Raw genomic sequence first — 24488 nt, 5'->3', positions numbered from 1 at the left:
GTGTAGAGTATTATTTAATAGTCTAATTTTTCCCTGCAGAGGTTTATATTCCTGCTAGGTGAATGCTGAGCTAGTCCTGCAATGGCTTGAACCTAACCTGAGTAATAAGTGCACATAAAATTTAGTAACTCAGCAGAACACCAAGCTTTTGAAAATCAAATGGTTAACCCTTTCATAAATCTGTTTCTTGGGAATTGAATAAATGAGGGTATTGTAATGTAAAGAACATATTGTTGGCTGAAGGCCACCATGAGGGAGATTAGTGGGGGGTATTAGAGATGAAATTATAAAGTATCAGTGAAAGAAATTCAGTTGAATTCAATGATAAATGACAGTGAGAAGAAGAGAGGGATATTTCTGAGATGAGCTGTATTTCCCTAAAGAAAAATACTTGTGAGATCAGATTTTTAAAGGAGGAGTATTCTTTTTTTATTATTGAAAAGGTTAGATTATATCATTTTTGAGAGCTCTGTTCTACTCAATGTAATAAAAATTGACATGAAGTGTTTTAAGTTTGTTGATAATTCCATACTATTCTGACCCACTTTATCTGAATATCTTAAAATTCAATTTAACTTGTAGAAGGTACTTGCGTATCATCCTGCTATATAGGCTACAAAAGGCTGGTAAATCCATAGATGTTCACGACCACTCATGCAGAAATGAAATATTTAACTACAAGGGTATCTTGTATTTGGGAAGTTATTTGCTGACATTTCATTCTCTGATCCTTGTAGTCCGTACAAAATGATTTGCACACAGGAAATATAAGTAAATGTTTTATAAATTGACTTTTTGAATATTTTGTGAATACTACTAATAGATTTTATTAAGAGCTTTCTGCTCTGAAATGTTTTAAATATTGTGTTTTTTATCAAGTAAAAGCACATTGCATGTATTAAGCCTCTTAAAGGATCCCTCAGTTTTCCCCAACCAAAAAACAATAAGAGGATCTGGGTGTGCATTTTTATAACAAGACATATGAAAGATGTTGTATTAATTATTATGATTAAATTAACTTTTGTTAAAGCAAAGATTCATTATGATGAAGCAACCCCTCATAATTTTAACTTGGTCAAAATACTCAGAAATCATTGATTTTTGTTTGGTTTGAGTGCTTATTAATATAGAAATCTAACTAATCTTCCTTTAACATTTAGAGCAAACTACAATACATATTTCATAGAGTAAAAATGCAGCCTCATGTCATTCTAAATCACACTAAGAATCCGTTGAAGTTGGGGGGGGGGATGTCGAACTGTCAGATTTTAGAGAGTGGAAAAACTTGAGATCAGATTTTCAGCCTACAAATTCAGATGGAAGAATTTAATCAGCCACTTTCCGTGTGCTTCACTGACTATCAGAAGTTCTGTCTGTCATATACAGATGTGGATGAGAATATTTGATGTGTGTTTCCTAGCACTACCTAATTGGATAACTATAGAACCAGTATTAGAATAGACAGTTAGTAGTCAGACCTGTAAACTGGACAACAGCCCAATTTAATTTTGAAGATATGTATTTCCCTGTATACTTTTTATGTCAATATAATGGTAAGAATAGTACTAAAATGGCCATGTGTCTGGATTGTATTTTAGAGGTATAGTTTCCATCACTGTGATACTCATGTAAATTATGGAATCTGTTCTACAGAAATTGTGTGTGCGCACACACATGCACACGTGTTTTGTTTTAATCATGACTACAACAACTACCCAATTTATCAAAGCAAGGGCTATTTTAACTGTGTAAATCTTGATATGGAAAAAGAATAGAATAACTTTCAGGAAAACTTGTGAGAAATTAGAATCTGACAATCTGGCAAATATATATATATAGTGCAGCACAGACCAGATTTTGTTCTCAGTTACACTCTTGTAACCTTTGGAAGTCCCTGGTTGTATACAGACACTCTCACAGATTGAAAATGAAATTATCACAATTTTTTACCACTGTAAAGCACCTTCTGAGCCTGCTTCATGCACTGTACATAGGCTATGACACCATCCAACTTGGCAAATGGGTTGGCCTTTATTATATGTGTAATAGCATTAGCTTCACAGTCACACAGTTCACCTTCTTGCCATTCCCAACTACAGGACATGTAGTAACAAGATTCATGATTGGAGCAGACACTGTTCAGCAGGACTGAAGAGCTGACAGGGCAGGTTGAATTGTAGCACACACGTTTCACCCATTATATTGTAAAATGCCTGTAACACATGTGGGTAGTGAATTCTGCAAAACTCATAGCCTCACTCCACTGGGCACACCATTTCGCTTCAGTTCAGTTGCTTATATTTAAATACAGACCCGGCAGAGTGGAAGGGCAATGAGATTTTGAATAATTTGCTGGAGGGCTTAAGCTACCTTGGTAAACTGAGATGACTAGTTAAAAAGACTCCTGCCTGGCATGATCACAGCTTCATGACTAATTTGAGATGGTATAATTTTAGATGCATTTAGGGAACCACGCAACTGGTAGGGACTTGCTGCATCCTTCTTGTATGCAATTATGATAAGGGGTTTAGAAAGCTAGAGAAAGGGGCACAAAATTTAACAACAACAACAACAACAAAAAAAAAGAAGAAAAAAGGTTGGGGAAGTGGAGAGGCTGGGGACAATGATAGTTATCTACAGTTTGGGAAAATGCAGCTGTATCAGGTTTCCCAAAGTGCAAAATAGCCTATTATCTTTCTGATGCTGACTATAATCCATACCTTTGTTCCTTCTTGTATGGAGCCCTGATGTTTGATTATAGCAATTTGCATTTAATGGGGAGATACAAATAGTGGACCTTTAAATGAAAACTGAAGAGGAATATATAACTGAGCTGTGGTTTTAGCTGATAGAAAAAATAGTTGAAAATAAGGATTTTATAGGTCAAAATCTTAAAATGCTTGATATTTGCCTATCTATGAGGATGTCTCTTCCTGTTACATCATGCTGAAGTTGCTTCAGAGGTGCTTAAGCTGGAGCCACTTCTAACCAAAGAGGAAGATGAAGGTGGGATGATGTTCTTCAGGAGGGTTCTTCGTGTCTTGGAATCTTTCTTTTGCCTTGGTCTGAAATAACCTGAACCTACTGGGTGGCAGTCATGCAGCAAGATTCATCTCTCTCTAAAGCTGTAAGAATATGGGGTGAAACACAGGATGGTGCTTATTGGTGCAGTGGAGCAGTGAAAAGGATTGGCTATCAGTGGTTTTGTTACTTTCTGGTTTGGAGTTGTTTTGTTTTGTTTTGTGCTGAACTTCAAAAGATACATATGTGGAGCCCCAGGACAGACATGTCCACCATTCTTTCAGTTGTAAAACTAATTAAATAATGTAATGCAGCTACTTTAGAAATTTACTGAAAAGCCGTTTAGAATTTTAGCAGTAATAGCACTTGATCAGTGTCGAGTGCATGTCTCACCTAAGACCAGTATGAATGGTACTGTATGGTACAGTTTCCCATAAAAATCTTGGTATCCAGCCCTTCAAAAACAGTTTTATTTGGACTGCTTACTAATTAATTTTTTTTCACCTCACCACTACTAAAGTATTTCTTTGGCAAACACATTTGCACTCAATTGATTATAGTAGTTCTAAGGTTTTTCTCATTTAAGGGCCAAAAATGGTTGAATGTGTTCTTTTACCGTCTCACCCACCACCCGGACATAGCAATGCCAGATGGTTGGGTTTTATAGCCAGCATTTCATTTAAATTTTAAAAAAGAATGTTAATTACATTTAAATCATGCTGAGAGTGTAGTTGGATTTAGAAGTAGTGCCTCAACTACCAATCACCTGCAAACAATGAATTACCTTTTGAGAGAGACTGCCAGAAACAACAAGCCATTGTTTATACCTTCCTGGAATTATGAACAGGCCTTTGACTTGATGGAAATGGAAGTAGTGTTGAGAGCTATAGCAAAGGAAGGTGCAGAAGGGCTGTATATAATAATCTAGAAACACGTTATTAGGACAGAAATGTTTAAGCTTGTCTTGACAAGGAGAGTGAAGAAATCAAGTTGAAGCACAGTTAGATAAGGAGATACTGTCTCATTGAAATTCTTCACCTTGTGCTTGAAAAAGGTCTGAAGAAAGTTTAAATAAGAAGAAAATGGCACAAATATTAGAGCAGTGAAATCACTCCAGGTTTGCAGATAACATTTTCTTGTTTGCTGAAAGTCTTAAAGATCTTGAAGCCATAAATGGAGAATGAAGCATAGAAAAAAAACAGATTGAGGATAAATATGTGAGAAATCAAAATGGGGTTCAATTGATAATTTAAAGAGGAAGAGTAGGGAAGAAATGTCACACAGCTATCTTTTTATAAATACTACACCCTAGAAACATGTCATGAAATACAGAACTTGTTATATTTATTGTTAGGGTTGCTTAATGCTTCTTGTTGTGAGACTTGATTCCTGTTGCTTAGAAGAAAAGTACTCAACCTTCAGTCATGGCACCATGTCATCCAACCCGGGGGCTCCTTGCAGGTCCAGAAATTGGGTGATGGGAGAGTAGTGGCACAGCTCTCCTGCTGCCCAATCTTTATACTCATGAGGAGCCCTGGGCCCTATATCTGGAGCCCAATCCCAGCATGCAGGTCTGAATTGGGGCACTGCCAATCCACAGGGCTAAATCTCAGTGTGAAGGTCTGGGAGGGGACACTGCTGGGCCCCCAGGACCCAATTCCAGTGGGAGGAGGTGGCACTGCTCCCACCCAGGATCCAATTCCAGCACATGGTGGACAGAAGGGCATGGTGCCAGTCACCTATGTTCCAATTCTGGTGTTTGGGGCAGGGAAGAAGTGGTCCTGGGTTTGAAGACCTGATCCAGCACTCAGACTGGCTAAGCACTACTCATCTGGCCCTAGAAATTTGCCAGACCTTTACTATTTGTGCTTAATTTTCTGTCAGCTGTCTGTGTTAGGTTGAACTTTTTGGAACCAAAAGTCCTGCCTTTTCCAAAAACAAGGTTTAAAAAAAGAGAGATTAAGTGACTTGCTCAAAGCTATTCAGGATGAATAGACTTGAGAAAGAGCCAGGAATCTCAGTCTTAATCAAAGACCATCCTTTTTCAAGTAAGACAAAGGGGTGGGTATGGCTTGATTTAAATGTGGCACACTGGGGTGGGAGGGAGAGTTCATTTCTCAAGCCTGTTGCTTTGCAATCAAACTCTAATACACTTTTAACACTTAACATCATCCTATCCAAGTAAGTATTGTTGAGAGTAATCAGAAAAAAGTATTATGATGCTTGCTGCCTGTAATGGACTGGAATTTACAAGGGCTTGGTAAAGTATGTTCTTCAAACTATTGTTAACAAAGTTTCATTTTAATGATACAATGAAGTTCCTCACTGGGACCTGAACTGGCCCTGGGGGGTCCCCAGAGCCAGCCAATGATCAGCTGATTGCTGGTACCTGGCTTTCAACTTGCAAGTGCAGGAGGAGGCCGAGAACATGATCTCCACCTTTTTCATCAATTTAAACATGGTTAACATGTCTTTGTCGGGATTCTGGACTCCCCCATGCATTGGCAAGCACAGTGCATCAGAATCACAACACAGTGCATCAGTATCTGATCCCTGATCCCAAAATTGCATGTCCTGCCATGCACATGTGTCACGGGAGGAGGCACAACTGTTTGGGATTGGGGATCAGATCCCATCATGCATTTAAAGGAATGTCTGTCAGCAGCCTTAGAAATAGCAGGCTTTTGGACTAGTATTCACTTACCCCCACCCCGCTTCAGAAGCAATTAGGTGGTTGCAATACACCTGGAGCTTATTAATTCTGGAGAGGCCTTAAAGCTACAGTTCACATTTCACTTCAACCTGGTAAAAAATCAAATGAAAGGGCAATTTTAAAAAGTCAGGTAATGCTTATTCCATATTTCTGGCAAGCAAAATATTCTATAGAAGTTGCTTGCTTCCTTTGGCAAGAAAAACCTAATTTCCATCCTGGGAAGCTTCATATCATATGAATATCTCATTTCCCTCACTTTAACTGTTTAAAACTGAACAACATGTGCAGTGTGATATTTTTAAAGGCTCTTTTCATTTTCATAATATTTGATTCTATTGCTGACCTGTGAAGTGAAAAATAGCCTACTATCAAGTAATTAAAGATTACAGATGCATACATGCAAGGAGGAAGAATTAAGGTTAGACAGATAACCTTAATTCTAACATTTCCTAATTTTTGAGGGCTTGACTTCTCAACATGAATATTCTGTGAGCATACTTTAAAAATCTATATCATATCATATCATTTACATCAACACTTGTTTCAAGACACCTAGTCCCAGAATATTTTAAATGACTGGCATCAGCTATGTGAGCAGGCTGGAAATATACCTATAGTTTAAAAAGAACTTATTTAAAAAAAATAAAAGTCTACACTGCTTCAGTGGGTTCCTCTCCAGAAGAAGGTTCTGACAACACAAACTGTTCCACGGTGCTGAGAGAATATGAAAGGGTTGTCAAAGACCAGCAGAGATGACCATGGCCTCAGACTGATTCTACAGGATTTGTTTGATGTGAGTGCAACTACTCACAAGGGTTAATGCTGTTCAGTGAAAGTAATTTTATCAGACTCTGGCTCGAAGTGAGACTATTAGGCTACTTCCTGACCCGCTGCCATGCTTCCAAACATGTAATATAAAGGAGTTCCTGCATGGAATATTTCAGTAGGTTTAAGGTGTTTTGGCAACAGCTGTCAGCCCACTTTTTCATCTTGCATTTTCTCACTGTCCATCACAACGCTAATTCATAAAGGATTTTTTTGTAAAATAAGGCTTCCAATTTAACTGTTTCTTTTTCCTTTTTCATCCTTATTTCTTTTGATTGTGAACATTGGACTATATGTGATTTTAACGGTGGGCAAAACCTCAAGAGTTATATTGACTGGCTGATTGGGCACCTACTATACATAAAGACATGTTAATCATGTTTAAATTGATGAAAGAGGTGAATTTTTATTTATAGAGCAGCATTTGGGACTTGAAGATAAAATCCTTATCGGACCAGGATACAGTTAAAATAAATTTAATGGGAAATGCCCATAATTCATGATAGTGGAATGCCTAATTCTATTTAATTAATCTAATTAAATACTGTCTTGAAACAGTGCAGTTAAAAATACTGTTGGTATTTTTGTATTCCTCTTAGGGTTTGATCAGAAACTCAGTGAAGGGTTTGCATCAGCGCCTTACTGGCTGAATGAATATTAAGGACTAAGAAATGTTTCCAGTCCAGCCCATAAAATGCAATCACTGTGCTTATTTGTTATGTAATATTGAAGACGATCTATATAATAATGATACCAATCCAGTAACTGGATGCATGCAAGTAGATGGTTGTGTCTATTTGGCACCTCATTGACTTCTATTCTTTTATGGCCAAACCTCTCAAAAGTTATTTTGCAGAAGCAGATGTTGAAGGAATTTTTTTTCTTTTAGTTGTCTAAGGAAGCGCAGGTGAATAGAGAAAACAGAGCATCAGCTATTTTAGGGATCTGAAAGCTCATTATTAACCATTTAATGGACACTGTAAATCTTCCTTAAGCTAACCTAGAAGTTTTCTTAAATTAACTCTCAGTGGTAAAATAAACACATTGGAAATATAGTGAGAGTCTCCATATTTTTGTAATATAATCAAGTGCATGTATTTGCATTTAGTGCTACTTTGTTTTTAAGAAGTGTATCCTCATAAATAAATTATGAAATCACTAAAGCTCAAATATATAACTAAGTCCAAATCTTCCATGTAATATGTTTTTTGTTTCTGTTTGTTTGTTTATCTCCTTTTGTAGTGAGCATCCATCCCCCAAAAGTAACTTATTCTAGTGCCTCATATTGATTTAGCAGAACATAAGAGGGTAACTTCAGCCTCAGTCTCTATGAAAGCTATTTATTTAATGAAAAGTTCTCTTCTTTTTGCTTGCAGTTTATGGCTCACCTCACAAAGGGAAAGGATATGGTGTTAAGATGATTACTGTCATTCTGTGTGCTGCATGCAGGGTTTTGTAGCTGTCTAGAACATCATATACTAAATAAGATTGTTTTAGGATGCATAGTGCGTATGAGTTTTATTTGATTCTCTAACAGACTCTTGATAGGCTCTTTCATTAAAAATAGATTTTTCACCAGAATTATACTTTAATGTCTCAGGAACCCACTTTTGTAGAAAATTAATTAAGTGCCAGACCCTGTAATTAGATCTAGATGGGTGAAATCAGGTACAGGCCCATTCATATCAACTAAACTAAAACTAAAAAGATATAAGGTGAAGAAACCAGTAGACTGGTTCTGAAGAAACAAAGGAAATGGATCCTTAGTGATTTATTTAGGTGCCTAATAATGACTAAGCCTAAAATTTAGGTACACCAAACCTCTGCTTAACTGCCCCCTCTCTGTGGATGCCTCTGAGTTTTCACTATTGAAGTAGACTATCCAGTGGTTAGAGCACTTTCCTACAAGGTGCCTGGGTTTAAACAGCTTCTCGAAATGAGGCAAAGGAGCAAATTTAAACCTGAATCCCCCACACCTCAAATGCATGTCCTAGCCAGTGGATATTGGATGACCAACTTCTCTCTCAGCTGTATTTTGTTAGAGCAAGGACTGACCTGGCTTAGATGCCTGATACTAGGAAAGGATTCATGTCCATGAATACTAAGTAGAAGGAGGTATCTTTCTCCAACCTGGAATTAGACGCACAAACTCCTTGAGAAAAGTGTAAGACCAATTCTTCTCTTTAGTATTCCCTACTGGCCAGGTCACATTTAACTCTTTGGCTTTCTTGTCTCAGTGGAACCCATTCTTAAATGTCTCCCATACAATGCACATGGGGCACAAGCCTAATTCAAGGTTGTGGATATCACTTTAGAGTTAGGCCTGGCTTTGCCATGCCCAAGCAGCCTTTGTGGATCTAGCTTTTAAAGTGGTTTATAGCTTGGCATCACTGTCAAGAGAATGGAGAAAGTTAATACTGTAACAGTTTTCAAAAAGGTTATCAGGAGAATGCCAGGCAAACTAATCAATATTTACTTCAATATCAAGTACAAGTGAAGGCAAATAAGGGAATTGGTCTTTAAATATTTGAAGACAACAAATTGAGAAACTATTTTTAAACTCTTTAGAGAAATGAGGCTATCAATTAGTCCTACCTCATATATGTAATTAAAAAAATACAAAAAAAAAGACCCTCTCTCCCCTAGAAATTAAGCAAACCTAAATCTGTTGGTTTTCAGTGGTCATCTTTGGGGCCTAGGCTCAAAGTCACACATTCCAAACCTTCTTTGATAACACTTTATCTCTTTTTCCAGAAAAGTAAAACTAAATTTGCAAGGTTGTTTTTTTTTTTCCTTACTAACCGTGTAGCATCTATTCATCATTCTAAATCTCTACCTGCAGTTCTTAGAGCTTTTCTGTCACGACTGGTGGAGTGGCAGGGAGTACCTGAATGGGGCTTGTCTTTTTACCTAGCAGTTCCAATTACTTCTGTCCTTGATGGCTGCTTTGACAGCATCAGTTCTGTATGATCCAGTAGTATGGTAAAAATTCATAGATAACCAAAAACAACATATGAATTTTTATTTGGCATTTGCCTCCGAAGTATTTTAATGTGTCCATTCATTTGCTATGCTAACTGGTCATTAGACCAGATGAATTTCATCACTCATGTTTCTTTTTAAACACTAGTCAAGTGTTTCTTCATAGAGACCTGTCACAATAACTAATGCACTTTCCCTGTGTCTTCATTGTGACTTAGACTTCTGTTTTGGTAATTATTGCTGGAATTATAACTGCTGTATATATTTTATAATGAAGATTAATGGATTTTTAACAGAATAAATAACTGGTCATGTATTTATTTTTAAGGTAGTGACAGGCAGCTTTTATATATGTGTATAGTTGTGTCAACTACCTCTTATCTGTATCTGTTGTATATCTATATCTTGTCATGTTAAATGTGTGGAAGATATAACAAGCACAGGTGTAACTAATTACTGGCAATAACACTATAATATTTGCAAGTTACTTTGCCAGAAATTAAAATAAGGTATTTCTAATGTATTCCACCAGCAAGAATAGAAAATTAAATTAGTTCAACGGTAACAGTTTTTGTGAACTTATAAACATTTCCATAGCCACTCAAATTCTCTAGATAAAATTTTAGGGTAAAACCTCACTCCAGTGAAACCAAAGGCAGAACTTCCATTGAGTTGTATGGGACCAAAGTCCTGTAGACTGATTTCTCATTTAGTAACCAAGATGTGTCAGAAAAGTACAGATTCAAAATGAAATTAGAGGTTGTGATATCATCCCTTGATTTAATCAAACACTCTATGATATCAAATCTACTATATACTTTTCCTCTGAGCTTTGCTCACAATTCAACGCTGTCTTCAGTGGAAAAAATATGATTGTCTTTTTTATGCATTGAGATATAATAATAGTAATAATAATAATACCAACTTAATCATTTAATGATATTGCTGATTTTGACACTGTATTTGTGTATCACTATCCACTTACTAACATTATTGCTGACAGTAATTTTTCAAGACTAAAAATCTCTAGTCTTTTAATTATCATGTACATAAATGGCAAAGATTGTGGTGGGAGATGGTATTAGCTATGAACATTTTAATGGATACTGCTTCCTGCTTTCTAAAGTTCATTATTACTATATCTGTATCTTAGCCACAGCACTAAGTTCTATTCTAATCAAAAGTTAAAATTTCTGTGAGAAATGTGTTTATTTTATTGGCGTGATATTATAGATACAAAAATTCTTCAAGCACAAAATATTCTTTCAGGTGGTTGAGAGATTTTTTTGGTGCATAAATACACAGAAAACTGAAACTTTACTTGCTGTCTGTACAAGCTGAAAAGTAGTGTTTTATCTACATGGGGACTTAGTAATGCTTTTTCTGTCATTCATCTTAGATTTTATCCAGGCATTCCAGGAATGTGAAAGAATCTTCTTAGTGCTCAATAAAATACATTCCCTTTGTCTGCTTCCCTTTTGTACATGCTATACCAAAATAAATAATTTACTCTTCTATAATGTTTTTTATTCAAGGATCTCAGAGTACTTTACAAATATTAAAAAATGCAAAATCTCCTACCCCATTGTGGGGGACATCTTTATAAATGGGGAAGTGGAAGTAGATCTTGAAGGTTAGATCCACAGGACTTTGGTGAATAACCTGCACTTTAAGTGCCTTACTCCACAAATTAGATTCTTATAAAACCTACTCAGGTACCACCTAATCAAGGTAGTACCATTTTCCTAAGCAGTCAAATTTCCAACAGTGAAGTTCTCTAGAAACTTAGGGTACAATCCTATTTCATCTGAAGAAGCCTAATTGCTACTTATGCACCTAAATGTGGAGATATAAGACACATTTTTGCCATTACACAGATTTTTATAGCTGGCATGGAAATAGGAAGGAAGCTCCTCTATACATAGTTGTTCTTCAGTGATTCTGTTTCACTTAGGAAAGTGCATAGGAAGAGTATATTGAAGGTAAAACCAAGCAGGCCAGCTCTTTAATAGAGGATAGAGGTCCCTCCCACCTCTTAATTCAATGTCCTACCTACTTCCTAAACAATGTCATGGTGCCCTGCCTATTGTGAGGTAGGGCTAAGAATGTCTTCTGCCCCTCCTACTGAAAATGACTGATGGTGCGTCCAAGTGGGGAAGATGGGTAGAACCTGAAGGGGAGAAAGCGAAAGTGACATGGGGACTACTCCAGCCCCTACTCATGTCCCCAGTGGTATTTCTGTATTTGGTTAAATCAAACTCCTGTCCTTGGCATTGTCTGCTGACTCAGTGTGCTGGCTTTTAATGGATCCCATGCTAAAACGTAAATTTATTTCCATGCATTGTTTAAGGGCTTGCAGCAGTGTGGGCCAAAAGAAATCTCATGAGGTTCAACAAGGACAAGTACAATGTCCTGCACTTAGGACAGAAGAATCCCATGCATCACTACAGGCTTGGGACCAACTGGCTAAGTAGCAGCTCTACAGAAAAAGACATGGGGTTTACAGTGGGCAATAAGCTGGATATGAGTCAATAGTGTGCCCTTGTTGCCATGAAGGCTAACAGCATACTGGGGTGTGTTAGTAGGAGCATTGCAAGCAATATTTCCTCTAAGGAGTAGTGGTCCATGAGCATGCCACTTCAGTCTGTGAGCGTGCCACTTTGGTCCCACCTCTCCCTTTCAGCGCAGCCCGTCGGTAAGAGTCCCTAAGGAGAGTGTAATTATATTGTTTGCCATTGAAACATGGTGCAGAAAAGTAGAGCTTTTCTGGTTAGATACCTTTTACAAATGCAAATTTATATATATTTTACATAGGCTCCAAATTCATCTCCAGTTGCACATTTAACATTTATCTTCCTTTCCTTTAAGTTGCACAGTGCTTCTCATGTTATTGTATAACAATATCACCAGTTGAGCCACTAAGTTAGCATTGGGGGCTGAGTAAGCACTGTATTGGTGTTTTATTTCAGCACAAAATTCATCTGGTCTTGCAGCTTTTTAAGAGTGTGAGAAAAATGTCTGGGGAGGGGAGTGGGGTGTGAGAGGGTCCTCTCTGCCCTAACAAAAAATAATAGAAATAATACTTGCAGGTTTTTAGCATCTTTATTTTGGAATCTCCAACCACTTCATCAGCATTAATTATAGGTTCTTACTACCTCCATTAGTAGATGATGTATTCATTGAGGATGGATGTACCCAACCTTCGGCACTTGGGGTCAGTTCACGAGTGCGATCCTAGATGTCATCCTAGCTGAGGGCTGGGGCTGGGGGCTGGCATGGGCTCCATGGAACTGGTCTGCTTTCCAGCCCCAATGCCATGTGCTTCCTCACTCCCAGAGGCATGGCGAGGTGGGGACAGGGGCTGGGAACTGCTCTGCAGGCTGCATCAGCTCCGGGGAACTGCTCTGCTCCCCAGCCCTGATGCCATGTGCCTCCTCACTCCCTGAGGTGATACGGGAGTGCGGAGTAGTTTCCCAGAGCCAGCAAAGCCCACGCCAGCCCCCAGCCTCAGCCCCTGTCCTGCCTCGGGGAGGAACCACTGCCTGCCCTGGAGTGAGGAGCTTACTTTCGGTAAGTATCCCACGCTGGCCCCAGTGCCTCCACTACACTCCACTCCCAGCTCCTCCCTGGGTGGGTGCGCAGCCTCAAAAAGTTTGTGCGTGGCAAGATTTTTACTTGTGTGTGGCCACACATGTGCACACCTTAGAGGAAACCTTGGTTGCAAGTAGATCGAGGGAAGTAATTATTCCCCTCTACTCTGCACTGGTGAGGCCACATCTGGAGTACTGTGCCCAGTTTTGTATGCTCCACTACAGAAAGGATATGGACAAACTGGACAGAGTCCAGCAGAGGGCAATGAAAATGTTTAGGGGGTTGGGACACATGCCTTCTGAGGAGAGGCTAATAGAACTGGTCTTATTTAGTCTGCAGAATGGAAGACTGAGGGGGGATTTGACAGGAGCCTTTAACAACCTGAAGCGTGGTTCCAAAAAGGATGGACCTAGACTGTTCTCAGTGATGGCAGATGACAGAACAAGGAGCAATGATCTCAAGTTGTGGCAAGGGACATTTAGGTTGGATATTAGGAAAAACTTTCTCACTAGGAGGGTGTTGAAGCTCTGGAACAAGTTACCTAGAGAGGTGGTGGAATCTCCATCTTTGGAGGTTTTTAAGGCCCAGCTTGACAAAGCCCTGACTGGAATAATCTAGTTGGAGATGGTCCTGCTTTGAGCAGGGTTTTGTAGTAGATGACCTTCTGAGGTCCCTTCCAACTCTAATTGTCTATGATTCTATATTTCCTCTACACCTACTGACATGCTCCAGTCCTTGAAGTTTGCCATCCACCATTGCCGCTTTCAGTCCTACAGAAGACCAAAATACATAGATGCCCCAATTTTTACTGAAAAACAGAGTTGGTCAAATACATTGTAAGTGGTACCTCCACCCCTCAAAAGTGAACAGGTTAAACAGATCAGATAGTCAAAAGTTAGGAGAAAAGAACATAGGATCAGAGGAAAGTAAAAGGTCCCTGTGCTAAAGGCAGGATCATCCCTGACTAAATCATCCCAAGGCAAGTGTTAGTCAAGAGGAAGCTCATGAGCATGGAAGCAGTGGTCTCCATCTTCCCACCCCTTGGGGTTCATGGCTTGGCTTCTCCTGCTGCTGGAGCAGGTACCTTTTTGCCTGATGCCAGGGCTTCATGCCTGTTTTCCAGCTGGACAGCTGAAGAAGAGGAGTGCTGTCTGTCACCAAAGGTGATAAGCTGCCAGCTTCTGCCTTCCTGAGTATGTCTTCTGTGTCTTCAAATGCCTCCTCTGGCTTCCCTCTTCCAGGATGTGGGAAGTTTTTTTATGCATTGAGTTAATGAAGGCCTTATGTCCATGGATGTTTCTGAGCATATTCATTTTTTCCTGCTGCTGCCTTATCTGATTCTATGAATAAATTGTATTGTTCTTTCTCTTTGCAGGGTCTAAATGACTTGTTCAAAAAGCATGATGGAAAGCTGTAAAATAGCTGAGAGCAGATTTCCCAAAAGCCAGTCTAGTACTTAACTAAAAGCCCATCCTTTGATTTATTTTGTGCATTTCTGGTGCTTTATGAGAACTTGCTTATCCTGCTTGAGATGATGGACTAGAAACATGAAGTATATTTGCAGTGTACTTCTGGCTATATCAATATTAGTGGCTACTGGCTACCTATGAATAGTAGAATGACTAAAAAAATTAGGATTCTCTGATTAATGTTGCTGTTGTTATTTATTATTATATTGTTATATAACAGCTCCTATTCCTCTGCCACCCTTCCCCCCAAAGACCATCATCTACTTTTTTACAGAAAATATTGAAAAGCACATGAAACATCAGTAAGCTTTAAGTAACAGCCCATTTCCTAGTCTGTGCAATTTGCAATTCCTTTATAATCCTACAAGAGAAGCACTAACAGCTGATTGAGACTCCAAGTGCCGCAGGTAACAGGAACGACGATCAGTCATTGAGAGTATAGTATTTCAGGTTTGGCTGGGATTCTTCAGATTATAAGCCAAATGTTAAATGTACTCTAAATGAATGACTAAACACTAAACTGCTCTCTGGCAGTCATCCTAAATATAGAGAGCCTTTACCGCTGTGAGTGCTTGAAGCCATCGTATTATCCAAACTTCTGCATTCAAACTCTAATACTTTACCCAATTAAATGTATAAAGAATGTCTGTATATTGCCAACTACCAAGCAAACCAAAGTGTTCCTTTATACCTATCTTAGCATTCTGTTTAAAATCTTCCCTAATATCTGCTCTCCTCTTCTGTTTAACATAATTGTGTCCCATAGTGCAATCCCAACTAGTTTTTCTTTCAGTGTCCCATTATACTTCACTGAATATTATGCCCTGTATCACATCTAATTTCTCTCTGATAGTCTAAAACTGGCATCTGTGAGGTTCAGAGAGAGTTTAATTCCCTTTCAAGTCGATTGGAGTTGAAGCTACTCCAGCAGTTTACAGGGTCAGTCCTAATGAAGCTTTTCCTTTTTAAAATGCCTAGTATTTCCCTGTCTAATGTAAAGTGTGATCTTAACTGCATCACTGTTCATTGTACAACCCTTCATCTAGATCCATAATCAAATCTTCTGAAATAGCTCCACACTATTAAATGCATACAATTCCTCTTGTATCTAATGTATTTATCACTCCCTTCATATATGTATCTATTTTCATTTTTCTCTATTTGGAATACTGTTTTTTTGCAGATAGTTGCTTGTTATGGAATGATTTGGATTGGTAAAAATTAGGGGTACACCAATAAGATTTTTTTGGTTGATGGCCAATTATTAACCAGCCATATCAGCCTATACTGATTCGATAGCCAATATGGAGCTTCGCAGCTTGGAAAGCAGCATCTGGACAGTAAGTCTGTGTGGGGGGATGAGGTGTAGGGGAGGGAAGGGGAGTAAGGAGACTGATTGAGGTCCCTACAGTAAGGGAGGGAGAGGAGCAGAGGCAGGTGCTGCCTGGCCAGTATGGTGAATAGGCCTCCAAGGTGATCTTGGCGTGGAGCTGCAGGCAACTCATCCAGAGGGCGTGGGAATGGAGGGTGGTTCCCTGCTGCTGCACACATTCCCAGGGGAGGCATGGGGGACATATGCCCCCTGGATTTGTCCATGGGACGAGAGTGGGCTGCCCGCTGTGGGCTTGGGGCCAGCGGCTGCATCAGTCTCTTCCCAGTGGGGGGACTGGGCTGTGGCTGCACTCAGGGCAGGCAGGGGCAGGTGGCAGCACTGTGAGTGGGGGCTACAGAGAATTTTGGGGTGGATGTCACCCACCCCCATAGCCCACCTTCCCAGTGCCACCACTGCCTACGCTGCCTCCACCCGCCTTAAGCACAGCCCTGGCCAACCCCACTCTGGGAAAAGGCTGGCACAGCCCCTGGCTCTGAGCCTACAGCAGGCAGCCTGCCCCTCACCCTGCATACAAAACTGGGAGCCACATGCCCCCCATGCCTCCCCCAGGAGTCTGTACAGTGGTGGGGAGCTGCCCCCCTCCCCACCCACCTGTGCTGTCCACACAAACTGCCTGTAGCTGTGCCTTACAACCTGCCCCAGGGACCCATTCACCACCCTGGCTGGGCAGCTCCTGCTCCTGGCCCAGCCCTACACCCTCCCTAATTGTGGGGGCTTCAATCTGCCTCCCATGCCCCTCCCCTCCCCCATGCCCTTTCCATCCCACAGACTTACTGGCCAGATGCTGCTCTTCATGCTGCCAGGCTGTATGCCTGGCCGATATGCATGCCCCCTATCTTTGGTTTGAAGGGGCTGCTCTAAGTTACTTCAGTAACTTAGAGCAGCCTAATCACACAGTTCAGGAGCCAAGGATCTGTTTGCTAAGAATGAAGAGCTAAGAATCAATACAGGAGCTAAGAGTAAGGTGTTCCCTCTCTTTTGTGACATACTGCCTTATATTGAGGGGGCATGTGCTATAAAGCAACCAGACTCAACCAATGAAAAAATCTGGACTACTTGTTAAGGGTAAACAGAGTGTCGTTTGCAATTCTGGGGCAAAGATTTGATTCCTAGCATTGATCAAGCTGTTACAGGGCATCACCATTGCTCAGGAAAAAGTTCTTACAGTCCAGGAAAACCAAGCATCAAAACCAGTGGCAAGTGTGACCTCTGTGGAAATGGACCCAGACTTGAAAACATTCATAAAACAACTTTAAAAAACCTTTAGCCTTTTTCTAGCACTTTCTGGCTAAGTACAGACATTCAGGAGGTTAAATCAGTTCAAAATAGCCACCCGATTTAAACTTAGCTCATCTTGGTGCCAACTTTACACTTACAGACCTGGTCTCAGTGACAGGCAATCAGTCTAAACCTGTAACTGAACAGAAGTTCCATGTACACAACAGGTCTAAAAATTGCAGAACCCAGTTTAAGATAAATCTTGATCTATGTAGTATCAGACTCATTTGATTTAGGTCAAACTAGTGCAGGGAACTTCTGTCCTCTTCCTCTGTGTAGCCCCAGAGCTGGGAAAACTCAGCCACTGGCCCCAGTCCTCGGGCTTCTCTTTTTATTCCTCTCTTCCCCGACACTGATCAATTTCCAACCCCCACCCCCGGCACCTTACTCCCCCACAGCCTGTGCTCTCAACGCCCATCCCACAAGCTGCTCTGCATGCAGCCACTTTTATCAGCATTTGCTGCTGCCAGAGCCAAACAAGTAAGTCTTGGTGGTTGGAGGGATGGGGGTGTAAGTTTGCTGGGGGGGAACCCCACCCCACCCACAGGTTATGCCTGTTCCCCTACCTCTTGTGGGTGATACCTGCTCCTCCCACTCCACCCATGTGTTGCACCTTCCCCTCATCCCCCAGTGAACCCCCAATCCTCTCCAGCCTGCTGAACCTCCAACCTCTTGGCTAGCCAGGATGGCTTACCTGATATTGGGCAGCCATTCTGAATTGATTTAACCTCCTCCTAACACCCTCAAATGTCTGTACTTAGCCTTTATGTTCCTAGTGCTATACAAACTAATATTAAGGTGGGTAACTATTATTATCCTCATTTAGGATAATACTATAATAGCTAGGAAAGACTGAGTGACTTGAGGTTTTGAAGTGGGGTTAAAACTGAGGGGTCTCTTTTTCCCAATACTGTACTTTGATGACTCCTGTCTCTGACTTACTTTATGAAATTAGCTATTAAGATCTGGGTTGATGTCTCCATTAGATTAACAACATTTAAGGCAGGTCCAGCCCTGCACATGAAATTTTGACAGCATCCTATTACACCGGTAGAAGTCATGTGCTGATCAGTGGGTTTGTTTTCAGTACCTTCTAGGCTATGTGACCTCACCTCTGATTTTTATTTTGTTTACTTTGTTGCAAAATTATTGCATCTACTTAAAGGTCAGCCAAAGTAAAATGAGATTTTGCTGGAGGTCAGATGTAAACAAATGTTTGATGTTGCCCTGTAATTTTTCTTAGATCTTTTGCAGAGATGGGTTGTTGTGTGCCAGAATTCATAAAAGAAATGTATATTTTAGAAGCTGTATTGCATTGGGCATAAATCATTTCAATGTGTCTGCAAACCTGGATTAATGGTTATCATGTTTGGGAGAACTAAAAATGTGGTTATTGTGTACATACTGAGTTAAGTTGTGTAAATACATTCATATACTGTGCATATTTTAATGTTTTGTTCAATGCCTTCTGTCACAGGGCACTAAGGTGTGCCAGCTCCTTCAAGAGGATAGTCAGCTTAGCTATGGAGCCCTGAGAGCTAGGCACAGCTCCACAGCTGCAGGTTGCCTTGGCAGTAAGCTAATCATGGTATTAGCTGGCACCTGCACCTGGTCAGCTGACCAGAAGAAAACAGGACCCTGGGCATATATAAGCCCCAGGGCTGGGGCTGGCAGGAGGACAGTTCTCTGTCAGCAGCCAGGGGGAAGGAGCTCTTGTAGAAATGCTACTCAGAGACACTTGGTTGCCTATTCTGCCGCTGGTAAGACTAAAGGGCTCTAGGAGCTCTTAAACTATCTGGAGCTAGGAAGCACACATTGTTGAGGGAGAAGCTTGTCTCCTTAAAGGGGCAGGGTGTGACCTCCAATGTTATTGCTGTTGTTATGTTATAGCCCAGGGGCTTGTATTTATTCATAGATTCATAGATATTAGGGTTGGAAGGGACCTCAATAGATCATTGAATCTGACCCCCTGCATAGGCAGGAAAGAGTGCTGGGTCTAGATGACCCCAACCTCCTCTTGAAGACCCCCAGGGTAGGGGAGAGCACCACCTCCCTTGGGAGCCCATTCCAGACCTTGGCCACTCGAACTGTGAAGAAGTTCTTCCTAATGTCCAGTCTAAATCTGCTCTCTGTTAGCTTGTGGCCATTATTTCTTGTAACCCCCGGTTACAAATATGTTGTTATTTGAATCCGGTGGACTTGGATGAGGCTACTGGGGAGGAGAAGACCTCATTGGGGGGCACACTACAGTGTGGAGAGCCCAGCACCAGTGAGGGAGCGCAGACAGGGGTCAAGGGCACAGTGATGACAGGAGGCTGAGCTAGATCAAGGCCTCAGAGGTTCAATGTTTGAATACTACCTGCGAGGCATGGGGCGTGGTAAAGGGACAGTTTTGGAGCCATGCGTCTAGCCCCTAAGGCTTAGTGTGTCTTGAGAGGCACTGACTTTGAGTGAGACCCAGAAAGGGATCCAAGATCGGCAGGATCTAGTGGGGTTCAACAGGACCATGATCACACAAACTCATGGGCAGTCTCCCAACTTACTATTTCAACCAACAAGAAATGGTGGGTGAGATTAGAAGGTGCCCACAAGGCAGAACAGACACAGTCATGGAACCCTAGGGTCATCACAGCCATCCCTGGGGACCCCACGCCATGACATGTTCTTTTCACTTTTTATTTATCTTGAAAATAACCAACTAAAATTAATAAGAGAAATAACATAAACCTTCCACATGCTAAAATCCAAATGCACAATACTGACTTTTTTGTTTTGAATGCAATAATATGTGATCATTACATTCTTATTTTATGCAGGAATTATAGATACGCATATAGCTTTTATGTATTTTTATAGATTCTGGTGTTAATAGTATTACTAACATGAGTAAACTAACACATAGTGCTGAAACATTCAACAGGTTGGTTCAGAGAAGTAAGCACTCATTAAAACTGGTTTCATCTTATCAAGACAGCACTAAAAACACAATTCAACAAACTACTGTAAAAAGATTTGAATGCAGACTTTAAAGGAGACTCATGAAGTTTCATCCACTGAGTTTTTGCATAAAATAATAATAATACTAGTGATATACTATAGCTGTGAAAAAATGCCATTCATAGTTGGTTATTTGATATAAAGTCCAACAGAATCCACTCAATATAGTAATATTTTATCATTAGAAATGTGTATTTGGTAGCATATATGCAAAATATTCTTGTACTGCATGCTTTATAATTATGGATTTTTTTAGTTGTGTGATTGAAGTCTAACATAAAGTTGTTACTATCATAATAAAATGGATTATTATATTATTACTGAGTTAAAATTATTGAGGCTATTAAGTGACCTTATTTTGGTAATTATTTTTGATAACATTCGATATACCTAAACTGTTTTTCCTGAGCTGTATTTGATGGGCTAAATATTTCATACATTTGTCATCTTTTCTTCTTAAAACGGCCTGTGAGGAACTGACATATCTTCTAATTCTTCCATATAAATGTTGGAAGTCAGATACCTTCACAGTGCACTTCTGTGTCAGTCACATTTCATCACTCCTTCGTTGTCTGCTGACAAGGCTATAAGCTGCTTTTGACCATAGGAACTGTACCATGTATAGCACGAGATGTGAGCTGGTCAAATGTGGGCAGAGGGTTTTTTAGAAAATAGTTCCCAAGCTAATGGATAAAATATTTTTAAGCATGCTGAAATGGTTTCACAGGCAAGCAGCCATAAATGAATAGATCTTTTGTTGTGGGCCTTGATCTCTCTCCCCCCACCTCCTTTGTCAGGATGAGTCAATATCTTTCTAATTGGGTGTCCTTTTTGGACTTTTTTCAGGTTTTAGGCATTAAGAAAGTTCAAATCCTTAAACACATAGCCTTGGTGCCCAGGAACCATTTTTCCTTTAACAAGTTTATTGCTTCAAGAGGTATTCTTTTCAGAAGGCTCAACAGTATTGTTATGTGTTTTTATGTGGCGCACAGAAATGTAAAAAGAACTACGTTATACATCAGTGAAATGACATTGCTATCCCAAGAATGGACAAACTGATTTACCGTGTCCTTAACAAGAAGCCAGTCGACTTCTAAATAGTGTTGTGGGATTGTTCTGTAGCTGTGGCCCAGTATGCTTTCAGAAATAACTACCCTGCCATCTCAGTGGTAGCTCTTACTTTGTTATTACATCCTTCCAAAATCTTTGAGGAAAGTGTCTCAAATGTGACCTTTGACAATAATACCTCAGGTGAAATGGTTCAGATTTTATCATTGACAGTCAAACATAAATGAAAATGTTCTGCAATGGAGCCACCTAACCCCTCCAACTAGAGGTGACAGGTAGGCACGTTTGCTGATTTCCTGAATTCTTACCTTAGGATTTTTAATAAATAACTATACTTTGGAATTCAATAGTGTCGTCTATCCAAGAATGTTGTGGTATTTTGCAAGCAGCACAGCACACACCATGCCTGCAAGGAGGATATTATCATCTCCATGTTACAAATTAGAAAAAAGAGATGCCAATGGATTAAGTAAATTGGTAAATGAAGTTTGGAGTAAAGTCAAGAACCAAAGATTCCAGAATCAATACATAAGGGTAAGTATAGAAGTTAAAGCACATGTGGGGCTTAATCCTTAGCTGCACTTAGTATACACTTTGGGTGAGGCTTGAGGAGACTAAGAAGCAATTAAACTGTGCAAGCCATAAACTATGGTAACCTACTGAAAGGACAAAATCAGTGTGTAAAGCAAAAGGAAAAAATGTATTTCAGATTAAAATGAAACCTAACATGTAGTCAAGTTATTTTACATCTGCCTATAATGGGGTTCTTGCACCTTGCCCTGAAATATGTAGTGTTGACCACTGTGTGAAACAAGATGCTGATCTTAGGGAACCTCAGTTGTGATCCAGCATAGCAATTCCTATGCTCCTCTGCCAACTGGAATAACAGAACAGTCATGGGTAATGAGAAATGCATGTAAATCTGCTTCCTGTGGTGGAACAGTATTACTTGCTATGCTTGCCTCTCTCTCCCTCTACTTGGATACCCAGGAAGTAGGAATTACTGTGATTCTAGACATGTAGTAACTATATATTTAAAATATTCAAGTTGTTTGGTGTGATGCTGGATATGTTTCCCCATCTGTGGTAAAGAGCTCTTGAGAAGACTATTAGCTATGTTCATCTGTTTTGAACTGGTGGAAGATCCCGTCCCCAGTGGCAGTGATAAAAAGGCAAAGTTAATAGTCACATCTTTTTTTCTTCCAGGCACTGTATTCATTGGTTGTGGGAACAAAGTGCAAGATAGCAAAAAAGACTGAAAATGAGGCATTTTTTGCTCCTGAGCTGTCAGGAAAACGGAGCTTACAGCCAAAAAACAATCTCTTTACAAATGCTGGAATCACATGGCCCCATTCTGCACTGGCTTGTATTTTTTTATTTCATTTAAAACAAATTCAAATTATAGTGTTTTACACCTGTTTTTCATTAATGTAAATGATTATAGAAGATGCTACACCATGGAGAATCAGGACCTAGACTCTGAACTATCTAGGGAACTGGGAAGTAATACATAAATAGGGGTTGTCACATGATGGCTTCTGTATGAACTTTTGAGCTGAAAAGCAATCACATTGGACTAACCTTATATGGCTTTGGTAGCTGGCATGATTTAGGAGCACCCATAGATAGGGATGAAATTTGAGTCTGGACATAATCTTATGTAACAAATTACTATGCTAGCTGGTTATGTTGCAGAATGATTAAGACTGGGTGCAGTTACATGAGACATTTACTGTAGAGTAGACTAATTAGCTCTGCAGTAAATGTCACACATCAACACATGCACCTCTATTAGTCGAAGTGAATTAATTACACTTGTAAATACAAGTACTATCCTGCTATGGAGGTTTTAACTCTGCAGCAGTGCACATGTAGACACTGCCCCAACTGGCTCAGGCACAAGTATGCTTCAATGCAGGAGCTGCCTAGTGCCTAACCCCACACTGAAGCACCCTTGTACCCTAGCGAACCCCTCCACAACATGTTGAGTCAGGGGAAGTAGCCCTAAGCTGGCAGGATGACCTTCAGGGCTCCCTGCCAGACAGGGCTAATGCAACTCGGCTCAATGTGCTGCAGTCCCAGGCGCACATGTAAACACTGTCCCTGGGAGCAATAAATTCTGGTGTGATAAGCACCAGAGTTTATTGCATCACATTAATATGCACATTTAGGTGCACCCACTGTTACCTCAATGGTGACCATTTCAAATGGTAAGAACAATTAAGTGATGATAACCTTTCCCATACTTTCTGTAGTATGCAGCCTGTTGTTAAAAACAGCCTTGGACTGGAAGCCTGCCAATGTAACTCCAACTTTTAAAAAAGGACTCTGGACAGAGGTGGCTATTGCCTGGGCAGTTGCCATACATAGGGACAGCAGCAGTTTCTGGTTGCCACTGCAGCAGAAATTTTTTTGTTTTCCCATGCCCCACCCCCCCGGACTCTCTTCCCCCAATTCAGCAGCTGGGGCAGCTGCCCTTGTTGCACTGTCTAGTTATGCTACTGGCTCCAGAGGGAAATACAGGTCTGTGAATTTAACTCCTGTTTCTGGAAATTATATTAGACACAATAATGAAAAAAGACTGTTCAGCACATTGATAAATAGGACATGCTGGCAGGAAATCAGCACGACTGTTCCAAAGGGAGGGCATCCCACCTCAGAATATTAAAGTTCTTCTAGGGTGTCAACAAGAATGTGGATCAGGCTGATCTAGTTGACAGAGTAAATCTGCAATTCCAAAAAGCCTTCAGCAAAGTCCCATGCCAAAAGCTCTTAATGAAATTAGCTTGCCATTGAATTAGAAGAAATGTTCACATGTGGATTAGAAATTGGCTTAAGGGTACAAAACAGAGTGGGTATAAATAGTGCATCAGGGTTCTGTGTTGGGACTGATGCTGTTGAATATATTCAAGCAGAGGTATATAGGAAGGTTGCCACGTTTGCTGATGACACAAAATTATTCAGAATGGTAAAGAACAAGGCAGCCTGCAAAGAACTACTGAAGTATCTTGCAAAATTGAGTGAATGGACAACAGAATGGTGGATGGAATTTGATGTTGATAAATGCAAAATGATGCATATGGGGAAACATTATTCCAAAATATATACAGAAAATGATGAGCTCTGCATTAGCTGTTTGTGGCAGAGCATC

The 24488-nt window shown here is 40.2% G+C and overlaps 1 long non-coding RNA gene across 1 annotated transcript; it reads left to right on the top strand.

Moving 5' to 3' along the window:
* Positions 1-18959: 18959 nt before the first annotated feature.
* On the top strand, positions 18960-23354 carry LOC132249818 (uncharacterized). Its single transcript, XR_009461321.1, has 3 exons — positions 18960-19032; positions 21688-21871; positions 22544-23354. It is a non-coding gene; the product is annotated as an uncharacterized LOC132249818 (long non-coding RNA).
* The last annotated feature ends 1134 nt before the right edge of the window (positions 23355-24488 follow it).

Source organism: Alligator mississippiensis, chromosome 4 (genome assembly GCF_030867095.1).
Source record: "Alligator mississippiensis isolate rAllMis1 chromosome 4, rAllMis1, whole genome shotgun sequence".
In the NCBI taxonomy this organism is placed as follows: domain Eukaryota; kingdom Metazoa; phylum Chordata; order Crocodylia; family Alligatoridae; genus Alligator; species Alligator mississippiensis.
Note: the sequence above shows the minus strand (reverse complement) of the source record. Positions and strands in the feature narration are given on the sequence as shown.